Genomic DNA, 13,816 nt, shown 5'->3' with positions numbered 1-13,816 from the left:
AGCAGGTACTGAGCTGTCAATATCTTATGTCCTCATTCAATGTTTCATAGATCTCGGCTATTTCGTTCATTAATCATTCGCAGTAATATTCTTCAAATGTCAGTGGTATCTGTAGTTGGTCGACTGTTCGTCTCTTGTTAACTCTGTTTTTTTTTATCATTGCTCTGTTCAGCCAGTTAAATCAAGGAAACGATCTTCAATACTTCCTCCTCGCCATGTCAAATATGTCGGTCTCTCTAAAACTGAACAAGTTCACAGTCTAAGGTCCATTTTTGAAAGTCGATGTCCCGTATATGCTACATTGTTTTCTTCGTTATTTGTTTATGGGTTCGTATTTAACTATTCTATTGATATATGATGGCTTCTAACTCAAAAGACCTTCATAGCTCAGTCGATGCTTCCCCTCGGTTGGAAAGGCTTGGTTTCGAATTTCATTCTGAGACGAAGAATCTTTAGAAGTGTTTATCATCTGAAGGCGATGTTAGCCTCTTTGTATAAGGAGATGGAAGGGTTTATTCTCCCAAACTCTGTTTTTATCCCTTAACAGCCGCCCAGGAAAATAGCCACAATTAAAGATATAATAAAAGGACCTTATAACCTTAGTTGATTCGTCTAAAATAACCAGAAAACTCTAACTGTATCCCCGTTTATGGAACGAGTGATCATTGATCATTGATTAAGGGTAATTCAACTGCTTTACTTGTTCTATATTACTGTTTCCTATTTTCATTTGGATTACTTCCCTTTTTGTTCCTATTACCATTAGTTTTGTTTTACTAAAATTGATTTTCATATCATATTCGTTACTTGTTTGATGCAGCTTGGTCAGGATATTTTCTAATTTTTCTTGGCTGTCTGTAGTGATTACTATGTCGTCAGCATACTTCAACTGTGTTATATTTCTTCCATTTACAGTTCTGCCTTCACTTCTTTTAGGTACAGGTTGAATAAATATGGTGACAATGGGCAGCCTTGCATATCTCCTTTGTTAATTGCTATTTGATTTGTTTCTATGTTTTTGTAATTCACTATTGCTTATATTTCTGAATAGTAATTCTTGATACAATTTAATAGATATTTGTCGAACCCTCTGTTTTCTATGATTTTAATGGGTTTGCTTCTGTTTATCGAGTCAAAAGCTTGTTCGAAGTCGATAAAACAGCAGTAGAGTTTTTATTTTTTATCTCTCATAAGATCTGCTAATCTGTTTAATGTGAAAATTGCATTTGTGCTTCTATTTCTAAATCCTATTCGCTCTTCTTCCATCTGTTCTTCATAGGAATGTTTAACTCTGCTTTGAAGAATCCTAATTAATATTTTATAGCAGTGGCTTAGAAGGGTGATAGGTCTACTTAGTGCAGGATCTGACATCTCCTTTTTTGTGGATGGGTATGATCTGACCTGTTCTCCATTCCGTTGGTGATTTTCCTTTCTTTAGTATTTTGTTAAGAGCCCCCGTAGCTCAGTCAGTAATGACGAACCCAGCTCGGAAAGACCTCAGTTCGTTTTCCGTCAGTGGCGTGAGGAACCTTTATTTGGTCTCTTTGGACTAAAGGTGAGTTAGCTAGTCTCATACGGTGGTAGGGAGTTTTTCATCGAGAAACTCGGTGAAAAACTCCCGTTCCTGTTCTGGGGGAAGAAAAACTCGAGTTTTTCTTCCCCCAGAACAGGCAAACGGACCCCTTAAACACACATGAATTAGTCATGAATACGTCCCAGCCATATGCCGGTCCTCAGCTCGGATGAAATTGAGGGATTGGGGAAAGCAATGGTGAACTACCGTGTAAAAATCTCACCAGGAATAATTTGTGGGCAATGCCTACAAAATCACTTACGGTCGGAAACGACTGAAAGGGAAAACCAGCCAGTCAGTCAGTTAATGAACGAACGTCGAGTTACTGACCAAGAAAATCCTGTTTTAATTGAAACAAATTCAATTTGTTAATGACCGGGAATAGCTACTCATTTTATGAAAAATGGACACAAACTCCACTCCATAAAATAAAGAACGCATCGGATGATAGCTGCAAAATATTAATCACTAGATGAGTGAAATTTAACATTTTATGTTATATCTTAATATTTTATGCAAGTAGCATTTTTGTCTTTTAATGCATGCTTTTAATCCCATTCTTTTAATGTCTATTTCTTTCAATGTATGCTTTTAATCATTTATATGTATGACATTTTCTGTAGTTCGTACACGAAATAAATAATAGCTACGATAATTAATTTGCAAGTAGCTCATTTTAAAATTCTGATTAGAAGATGGTTTCAACGTTGGATTCAACGTTTCGATGGGGGAATTGGATAACACGTTCTCTTGATACTACAAGTAATTAGTATCTCGTATAAAGTTGGACGAACATGCTGGAAAAAATCAATGGAATTCTTCCACCAAGTGACGTCAGCTGAAGAAAGTAAAAAAAATCCCAAAAAAGTACTTATGAAAGCGATTCCTGTTTATCTGACGCTCTTCCTATGAAAGAATGCAATTCCATTAGCAGACAAAAGTTTTAATATAGAAAATTCTTTCTGACAATTATCGTCTAACTTTTAAGATACCGTGATGGTGGTATCACGGGAGGAAACGAAACGAAAAAAAAACGTCAATCCCAATGTAATTGCTTTTTGACTCTGAAACTGTCTTTTAAGGTGAAAAATACTTTATTCGTAGAAAACTTCATTTCAATGGTTTTTCCCTTTTTTCATATAGATAAAGAAATAACCTTTGAAGTTTGTTATTATAGAGGTTCCTAATATAGAGGTTCGGTTACTTCACATGTCCAAGTCGGAATAATGCTATAGCATATACAGGCGACCTGTCTGTAACCTGTAATCTGTAACCAGCTACAGGATGACTGCTGAAGAACGAACATTGAGGGGTCACTGATTACATAGCCTCATGACCCAGCCCAAACAACTAAGTAATTGGATCAATTTTCTCGCGTTTCTGTTCTATCACCCGTATCATTTGGCTCGTATTATCGAACTTTATAGCCTTTCGAAACGCCAGGCTACCATCGTCTGTTCTGGGAGCGTTGATTTAGTCACAAGTGAGTAGGTTTATTATATGAGAGCACCTAGGACTCATACATCAATGTTATGAGAAGGCGAATTTCGTTAAATATTTAAAGATGGCTACTATTCCATGCAAGAGAGAGTACGATAGAGCTTTCATAGAGAGCTACGTAAACGTGAACTTATTTTGTGGTCGAATGATACATATATAAATATATATGCATACATATACATAAATACATTTGTAGTTTGTTAACGATGGGCTAATTGCATGCCTTCTACTAACGAGGGCCTATTAGGCAATGCCTGAACATCACAGTGCAAATATACACGAGACCAATGAAGATTACCTTTTATGAAAGAGTAATGCATGTAGATGAGTCTGTTGATTAGCAATGTTGCCAAGTATTACCACTGCTCTCTCTGACATCCAGATCATTATAACAACGGCAATGTTATTATCTTCAGTCTCCTTTATAAGTCACACAACTGTAAATCCTAAAAAGTCGCTAATTAGTAGAGGAAAGTTCCCCACTTAAGTTTGGAAGAAATTTGCAGTTTTCTTTACAGAAACAGCTCATTGAAATTTTGTGTGCATGTTTCTTTATGTATTCGCCATCTCTCTCAAAAGAAGAATATTTTTTTTCTTGTATTTACTTTTTCTTTTTGCGTGTATCCTGAGTTTCCATTTTCTTTCAAGACGATGCTTTAATGTGCTCAGTTTATTTGATTTCACTGGGGGTTTCTTCTTAGTTCCCTACGATATTTTCGAGGAGGAAAATAGCACAAACTCGAGTCCTCTTCTGCAGGATGTTTTATGTTTTAATGAACACACAGAGAGCAATAAAAGAATGTAAAAGCTATTTTTACATTCTTTTAGAGTAAAAATAATGTAAAAATCATATTGTCGTTAGGATTACATGGATCTTATTTATGACATTCGTAATGCAAGATAGGATGGTCGCTTCTTCGTAGGAATGTCGTATTTTATTGACATCGAGTCTTCGAAAATGCTTCTGTTTCTCAAGTAGATTATAGGTTCCTGTAGAATTATCTCAACTCTTTTGTTAAGCGTATTAATCTGCTTTTATCCGTACAGTTACAATAAAACATTCAGAAAAACAACAGATCGATAAGGCTAGAATTCTTCGGATAGAAAAACTAAAGAAATGATAGACTTATATCCCAGTTAATTCCATCACTTCCTATATTCTAAAATCGATTGTAACACGTCAGAGAGGGTCCGAAGTTCATTGGGTCGACTGGGTCCAACTGGCCACGCAGTATGTCATGAAGCAAGAAATTTAACTTATGATAAAAATTTGGAGGATTTTGCTGAATAGAACGCAAGAAAAATTCTTTATATTCGTCTATATTTTGTAACAGGATAATTAATAAATATATTATTTCATTCAAATTAAGTGGATATTGAATCCAACATTATTTCAAAGCCGAATAGAGAAACTACAAGAGTTTCGTGCCGAATATAGATAGAAACTATAAACGTTTAGGCGGATCCAAGCATAAGCAAACCTTTCATGACTAGGGCAACTCGTAAAAAAGGTGGAGCAAGATCCGATCACTATTCTCGATATTTCCCATAATGTAAAACACATCTCCTAGCGGACATGTATGATGTTATACATTATGGGGGAGGGGATCACTACCCAGACTCGTTTCGATCTTTTTTGAGGTCTCGTCAGTGGGAGCCAGACCCAGATGTAAATACAGTACTCAGGTTCAAATGATGCAGAATGTATACTTTACCATACGAGTTGCCAAAACAAAAAGTGTCACATCACAAAAGGCACCAAGAATTACTGAAAAAGAGAGCCAAAAGGCTTCACTTCGGCGATGCAAAATTATTCAAATTAAGTGGATATTTTCGATACGTTGGATTCAATATCCACTTAATTTGAATAATTTTGCATCGCCGAACTGAAGCCTTTTGGCTCTCTTTTTCAGTATTATTTCATTTTTAGTATTGTTTAATAACATATTTTGTCGAGACCTAAAAAGAAATCGGGAGAAATTAGCTTTTGAGAAAGCAAATTCTTGAGAGAGAGAGAGAGAGAGAGAGAGGGAGAGAGAAACTTTCTTAAGTTAGGCATAACACCAAAGTGATAACACCAAAGTGATATGTTTAAATTAAAAAATATAAACATAGATGGATGGAACACGTTCAAAGAATGAAAACAGAAAGATTACCAAAGCAAGCCTTAAAGTACAAGCCATTAGGAAAAAGAAAACCAGGACGTCCTCTTAAATGATTCAACGATGACTTCTAAGGCCGGAACAGGCCATGCTAGGCCTAAATCCTTGATACGTATGATGATGATGATGACCACAGTGATCCCAACTTTACCCACATATATTTAGACAAATCAACTTTGTTTCTTTTATGAGAGATTTTGTCCAATATATGAATGCTAACGGCAACTTAACATCACAAATAGGGTTCCCATCACTATCCCACCCTTCTCTGTTATAAAAAAAAATCTATTTGTAAATTCTGTAAGTTTTTCTTCTTATTATTATTATTATTAAAGCGCCTACATCTACATATGTTTTCAATATTTAAATTAATCGGGGATGCATTTTATCCTATAATAAGAATAGGATATAATATAATATCCTATTTCTAAGTGTATGTTGAATTTCATGCTCTCGGGTTGGATATATTAGGTTGAGACTGTTGAACATTTCTTGCCTTGTCGATTCCCCCTCCTTTTTGTGATTTGCATATTAAGTGTTTCGTTTCGAGACTTCTTTTGTCTTAGTTGTCGCTATGAAATCGAATGAATTAAAACCAAGGGATCTATTCACAAACTTCTCTGTATCTACAAATCAGATGTTAGCCTCTCATGACAATAGGAGTGGCTTATAAGAGTAGGGAATTTAATGGCCGCTATCCTTTAACTAGTCACGCTCTGCCATCAAGATGATCAATACCGCGCACAACTGCGTTCCACCCACCTTATCTGATGTCTGTGATGTGTAACAAGATTGCAGTCCGTTCGAGAATAGCTGCAATAGAATTCTATCCTTTGCCGTTGGGAAAACTGATACCCCAGAGAAACACATCTTTAGCCATTGTTGGGACTCATCAGAAAGAAAAACGTACTTGAGGTTTTTTTTTTGTTGTTGTTGATTTTTCTTCAGTATACTCTCAACAATTTTATAAAATTTCAACCGTAGTATAGATGTATAATCGAAAGAGAAGTTTTAGTTTTAGGGTTCTGTATTACTCGTTGGATTTAAAATTTTAATATTCAGTTGTTGCGTGACTAGACAATTCAAAAACCTATAAACCCATTCAAATTATTATCAAAACTTTCGGGAATAAAATCGCCGTCTACTTCGCCTTTAAAAGCATGTTTTAGAAAATATAAACACCAGTCTTCCAGTCTAGTTTATGGAAAAATCGATGTAGAGTTTATTTCCATATTATAGTTTTATTGTAATGCTATAAGCGGCGCTACATGGTTAAAAGGACAGACAGACACACACATACAAAAAAAAAGCACTTCTACCAGATGTTCTGCTACGAATAAATACTTTTCTTGCTCTTGAACAAATAAATGCATTAACATAAAACTGCATTTTGCTTTCTTTATTTCATTTAAAACAACAGAATGGGGAACGAGTGTGCTTTAATCTACTCTGAGGGCAATGCAATCAGAAACAATAATGGAGTCTTACTGCTTTTGTAAGTAATCAAAGTCAATGGACTTTCAGGGATGAAAAACTATTTCTTTCAGTCTATTACACACCAAAAAAAGGGATACGTTAGAAAGGAAAAGGGAAGTTTGTTAGATTATGTTGGTGTCATATAGGACATAAGTATATTTTCACAACGAAATATATGAAATTATAGTAGTCAGAGCGAAAACGACATTCGTGTCAGCTGCTGTGTGTGCAATGCATTCCCTCTAAATTATAGTAGGGTAGGAAAGAAGTTGTATTGGAGTCTCGTGAACAAAGGAGTTATGAGATGAGCTAGGAAAGTAGTACAAGATCGCAATTACACCAGAAGGATAAGAAGGAGAGATTGCCTTATAAAGTTATTCATATATTATACTCAAGAAAGAGGCGCTCTTAATTAACTAGTACATGAAATTATAACAACCATCTGGACTGACGATGGTGGAACTATGTAGCTCTTCGTATATAAAAATCATTAACGAAAGGGGATTTCAGAAACTCGAATAATGAATATGAAATAATGAGGAAGAAAAACGAAAGACACGATACCCAAACCGTAAGAAGAGATGCTCACTCACTAAAAAAAAAAAGATTCTTGCTTCGACTCTTGCGCTTTTCGCCTAATAGTAAAAACTCTTGTGCTACTTTCCTAGTCTGGTTTTATCAGTTCTGGATTTAACCTTTTCACCATGTTTTCGGAAAGAACGGGATACCTTTTATGTCTCCTCTTCTAGTATCATATTTCTAGAATTGAAATAATATTGGTTTCAATTTTCTGGACTATCCGGGCATTCTCCGAGTTCTTTTCCCAAGTAGTAACTGACGGGAAGTTTTTCCTCTGTTCTTTCTTTGCGAATGAAATAACGAACACGTGTAAAAGTGTGCAGGAAACACTAAAGATGATATCAGGTAATATGTTGCAAAGTTCATTCAATTTCAAGCAACAACTGCTTGCTGGAAATATTTCGTTTGGCTACAGTAACGTTTTAAATATTTCACAGTATAGAAGGTGAATGTTCTGAAACGAAAATATGGATTAAGATCGGTAGAACATTAAGAAGTCTTATAGTAAAAACGATTAATAGTACGAATAGGGAAATAACTCTAAAGAGAGAGAGAAGATGATTAAGCTGTCCCCCAAATAGTTACAGATCCAGTTTTTAAGATGTCGTGTCAGTATTTCTCTGGCTATCAGGTGGTCATGTGACTTTCATTTTCACGATACAGTATAATTTATAAGTCTCCAGTAACATTAATAAATGCCAAGCTGCTGCTTGAAGCGATGCATTTATTCTCTACTCTAAAACAACAACGGACAGATTCAGAGTAAAAATGTTAGTCCGGAGAAACTAAAAACTGCACTTAAGATTTTGCTCAGAATAAATAAAACCTGCAAATTGTGTTTCTCCATTTATGGTTAAGTGAATTTATCTTAGGAATCAACCACAAATGCATGGGGGGTCATTCTTTATTCAAGGATGTTTTTACGGTTCATGTAAGAAGCTCTAAAAAGTTAAGAGCAAATGAAAGCTCAAAAATGCTTATAAAAGATAGCATAGGATGCAAATTATGGGAAAACTTTGAAAATAATTAAAAATAAGAGAAAAAAATAAATTATTTTTTAAAATATTGAAAACTATTTTCTAAAAATGATACCATAAACTAAATAATAACATTTTATTAAAACACCTATTTTTGAATTAGAGAATATGTCTACAAATAATATCGATGATGTCATCCGAAATGGCTATTGCCGTTACCCAGCCATGACTAGAGCTTTTAGCTCAATAACACCCCATCCACACAGATCATCTTCATTCAGATGACGGGATAAAGAGTCAAGGACTCAGTCCATCGCCCAGTTCTTTTAAGAAGAAGAACTAAGATAGATCCGAAGTGGCAGGAGATTAAAAAACTGATTATTGGTAAAAACCAAAAGTCCTTTTAGGACTTCCAGGGTAACAAATGGCAATGCTCTAGCCAATGAAGTTTTAACTGAGGCTCGGCTATTGCCGTTACTCAGCCATGACTAGAGCTTTTAGCTCAATAACACTCCATCCACACAGATATTCTTCATTCAGATGATGGGATAAAGAGTCAAGGACTCAGTCCATCGCTCAGTTCTTTTAAGAACTTTAAGATGATGTCATTCGAGTTATAATTGACCAGAATTATCGTACAAGAAATTTCTCAGGTAAGCCAATAAATATGAACGAAATTGATTCCGACATTCAAACACTAGATAGAAAAATGGGACTGCCGAAAAAGAAATTGAAAAAAATTGAGGCTTGGCTTCCTGAAACTGTATTCCTTCACAGGAAATGACACGGAGGTAGAAAACACAATTCCAAGGGGAGAAACATTAGATTTAGTAATTTCCTTACCCACAGATTATAAAGAGGTTCCTGTGCGCAAGAAGCGTAAAACAGCAGAAACGCACAGAGGTACCATTTCTACCTCTCCCAAAGAGATGGTACCTCCGATTGTCCGTCGTGAAAAACAGATGTACTGCTTAGGTCCACTATGACAGATCTCCAAATAACTTCAGAGGGGCTAGAAATGTGGACGATGGTATAAAGATCCAGCCCGCCACAGTAGAAGATTATCGTAAACTAACTGAACCCATGTGGGTATACAATACCACACTTTCTCCCTCAGCTCTGAGAAAAATCTAAAGGTGGTGTGTCAGAGAACATCACGACGGAAGAGATAACAGCAGATCTCTGTTGTTAGTAATGTTAAGAGCTGACAAGAGTCCGATGCCACTAATCCTTGTGGAGATTTACAACTCCTACAAAAAAATAAACAATCTAACATCAATCTGTGGGTTCAAGATCACACCCGAACCGTCAAGGGAAAAAGTTTCTTCGGGTCAATGCCACAGATGTCAGAAATACGGTCATGCACAAAAGCTTTGCAGAGTCGATTAAATGTGGTGCAGGCCACCCCTCTCTAACACCTGCACCAAGTCCAAAACTACCCAAGGCAAATGTGCCAACTGCAGTGGCCCTTACCCAGCCAATTATAGAGGATGTGTTTACTATCCAAAAATAAGAAATAGTTACAAACAATCAGTCCACCTCTCTTCCTCGCATTCAGGTATCGGGGATTCGTCTCCCCAATCTCACGAAGCTCAACGCAAGAAAGTAGAATCTCCGCAACCGCAGGCAGACTGTAACGATTGCAATCGATAGCTGCAATCATTACAGCTTCTCTCGCTAACATGCTCCAAGACTTCAGTAAATCCAACCCATCATTAAATTCGACAAAAAGGTTCCTTCAAGAAACACATTCTATTCTAACAGCACTCTCAAATGATCAGAAATAGACCTCTCCAGGATTACAGCCCAGAATGCGAACGGCCTAATTAGTAATATCTTAGAACACCAAGAATTCTCACAAAGATATCACCCAGATATTATTTTAATAAACGAAACCCTTCTAAGACCTGCAGGCAATCCTAAACTGAGAGGATATCGACTCCACGGAAATGACAGACCACACTAAAGAGGTGGCGGCACTGTCATCTTTATCAGAAATTACATTAAACACCATTCATTAACCAACCCCTTACCTAGAGATTACAGGAGTTGAAGCTAACACCAACACAGCCGAAAAACTAAAAATCTATGCTGCGTAGAACTCACTGGTCAACTCATTACAGTCCTACTGGCATAGCTGACATTCTAGATATTACTATTCTACAGAATATTAAATATCAGTATAGTTTCAGAACATTAAATGAACTATCGTCAGACAACCCCATACTACTTCATTTAGGAAAACAAGAACAACTGTCTTCCCCCCCCCGCACCTTGTAACCAAGAAACTTCATTAGCATTCTAAAACTAGAAAAATGGTTCTCGGACTGGAGATTGCAAGTTACCTCTAAGAAAAGTATAGCCACACTCTTCACCGGAAGACTAGTATCTTCCAAAGGAGACATCTTTCTGTTAAATACCAAAATTCCATGGCAAATCGAAGCCAGATAGGAATTCTACTGGACAAAAGATTAAGTTTCAACAACCATGTTAGGAACATATGCAAAGGTATCTAAAGCCATCCCCCAACTCTACCCCTTGATTAATAGGTACAGCAAATTAAACACAAGAAACAAGCTTCTTCTCTACCAGATGATGATTCGTCCCGTAATTACGTACGCTTCTCCAGCTTGGAACCAATGCTAATATACTTAAATTGCAACGAATGAGAAACAAATGTTTACGAGTGATTCTAAATGCTCCACCGTTCGTCAGAAATATTCTGATTCATCGGGACACAAATATCCCTTATTATCTCCTCGTTCTTACACTCTCTGGCAGCAAAGTTCTCGAAAACGACTACACACCGTAATGAACTGGTACGACAAATTGCAAACTACAATGAAAAAGACCTCTACAAGCATAAAAGACCTAAAGCCATTTTAATATCAAGTGAAGATGTCTAACCCCCATGCCCTCACAGAGATAAAACCTCATACATTTTTCCCCATCGTTGTATCCTAGATATCAGACAACGCGGAATATAAAAAGCATTTTGCTTCACTTAGGAAACATTAAGGTTCAGCAATGATGTCATTCTAAGTTCACATACATATGCAAAGTATAATATGCTTTATAAATCTAAAATATGTTTATGTGTTTGTTATTCACATTTTTCATTGAAAGAAGGCAACAGACTGTAAGAGTAAGGAGTTCACTTCATCTCAAGATTTATAATGGTCGTGCTGAATTATTGTCTACTTTTTATATATTTTGTTTAATCTTTTATCCAAGTAAGCAAACAAAATTTGCGCCTGAAGTATCTTCTGGACTGGGGCAACTCGTGGTAAAGGTGGACCAAGCTCTCATCACTCCTTGTCTTAGTATCTCCCATAATGCAAAGCATCTCTTTACGGACATGTATAATACTATGCATTAAGGGAAGGGCCACACCCCAGACAAGTTTCGACCTTTATTGAGGTCTCGTCAGTGGGAGCTAGACCCAGAGGTGGTGATACCAAGGTGGAAGCAATGGAGAAGTCATCTTTACCTATACACTATACGAGTTGCCAAAAAGTGTACCACCTTATTATTACATTACTCTGGATTTAGAGAAAGATTTTTATTTTTATTTTTATTATAGTCTAACCAAGTGGAAAAAAATTCCAAATATTTACCACGAGTTGCCCCAGTCCTGAAAAATACTTCAGGCGCAAACTTTGTTTGCTTATACTTGGATAAAGGATTAAACCAAATAAACCAAATTGGTAGCCATGTGAAAAAACTTCCAAATTGTCAACTCTGTTTAGTTCATCGAGACGTTTTGCTTTAGGAATGGAACTGAGGATGTGCATTGCTGCTAAAAGAACAGTCAATACACCTCGGTTGCAATTTGTAATCCTTGCTGCACCATTCTGATTCAAAAGACTTGCGGTTATATATTACTCTGTACGTAAACAATCATAGGTTAACGGCTTTTAAGAACAAATAACCAATTGATGCATTCATGCGAAATAAACATAAGCGAGGAAACCCCGAGTAAATTGCAAGACCGTTATTCATTGATATCTAAGGAGTTTTCGTGCTATAATTATTTAGAATAACACAAGATAGAACCATTCTCAGATGAAGGTGATAAGGTGTTTTCTTCTGATTTTTCTACGAGAATCATCTTTCCGTCAGTGTGAGATCCTCCTTAAAAAAATTGGAAAATTCCTACTGCGTGATATGAAATAAGAATCGACATTTACTTTCCAGTTAAGTGACAGATGACGAATTATTCAGCCACTAACAGCATCCAATAATTTATTCGGAAGTTTATGCACTTGTTACGTATGTTTTCTATAATTCAGAATGATCTTATCCTTCAGGGACAGGATTATGGGAAAACTTTTAAAATAATTAAAAAAAGCATTAATTAAATATTTTATTTATAAAAATATTTTAAAATAAATTAGTTTTTTAAATATTGTAATATATTTTGTAAATATATTTTATCATAAACTAAATAACAACATTTTTTGAAAACACCTATTTTTGAATTAGAGAATAAGTCTACAAATAATATCGATTGCATTGACATCTTTTATTTTTTACTGGGATATGCCGAGCGGTGATAAATACCCTTGGAGGGTAATGAATGGTAATTCTGTAGCCAATGAAGTTCTAACTGAGGCTCGGCTATTGCTGTTACCCTCCTGATCAGAACTTTAATAGCTCAGTAACACCTTAATCCTATACTGTCCTCTACAGATAACGGGGAAGATGAAAAGCATTCTTGCTCCGCCCCTTTAAGCCAGTCCTTATAAGGACATCTTTTACTGAGGGTTAGAGGAGCTTAAAATCCTATTTAGGACTTCCAGGATAACAAATGGCAATGCTGTAGCCAATGAAGTTTTAACTGAGGCTCGGCTATTGCCGTTACCTAACCATGACTAGGGCTTTTAGCTCAATAACACCCCATCCAGACAGACTTTCTTCATTCAGATGACGGGATAAAGAGTCAAGGACTCAGTCCATCGTCCAGTTCTTTTAAGAACATCTTTTACTTGGTTGTTGACTATTGGGATGGCAATGCTGTAGCCAATGAAGTTCTAACTGAGACTTGGCTATTGCTGTTACCCTCCTGCCGTGATCAGAGATATATATAGCTCAATAACACCTTATCCCTACACTGTCCTCTACAGATAACGGGGAATATGAAAAGCATTCTTGCTTCGCCCTTTTAAACCAGTCCTTTTAAGGACATCTTTTACCTTATCACTAAGTTTATTCGAATGCATTTTGAAGTGCTTGTTCATGAAAAATCAAAAAAAGGTAATAACTTAATCATAGGCAAATGCAATATTTATCCTTGAGAATGACATTAAAATTCTTTTTTTAATGCATTTATTAAAGTAGTATAGAATCGTAATTCTTAAGGAACCAGCTGATGTTACTTGTTTTAGAGTGGATGTTACGGTTAATAAAAAGCACTTTGCTTCAATTTTCTTCGATACGAAAGCAAAACGAGTTATTTAATGTTATAATAAATATTTACCATTGGATTTTTGATGAGATATAATATTCTTATTTTCGTTCATATGTAAATGTAATTGGTCACGTTAAGA

The sequence above is a fragment of the Typopeltis vanoorti genome, chromosome 12 (assembly GCF_054136105.1).
Source record: "Typopeltis vanoorti isolate ZY-2024b chromosome 12, IOZ_Tvanoo_1.0, whole genome shotgun sequence".
In the NCBI taxonomy this organism is placed as follows: Eukaryota; Metazoa; Arthropoda; class Arachnida; order Uropygi; family Thelyphonidae; genus Typopeltis; species Typopeltis vanoorti.
The sequence above is the reverse complement of the archived record's forward strand: the minus strand, read 5'-3'. Positions refer to the sequence as shown.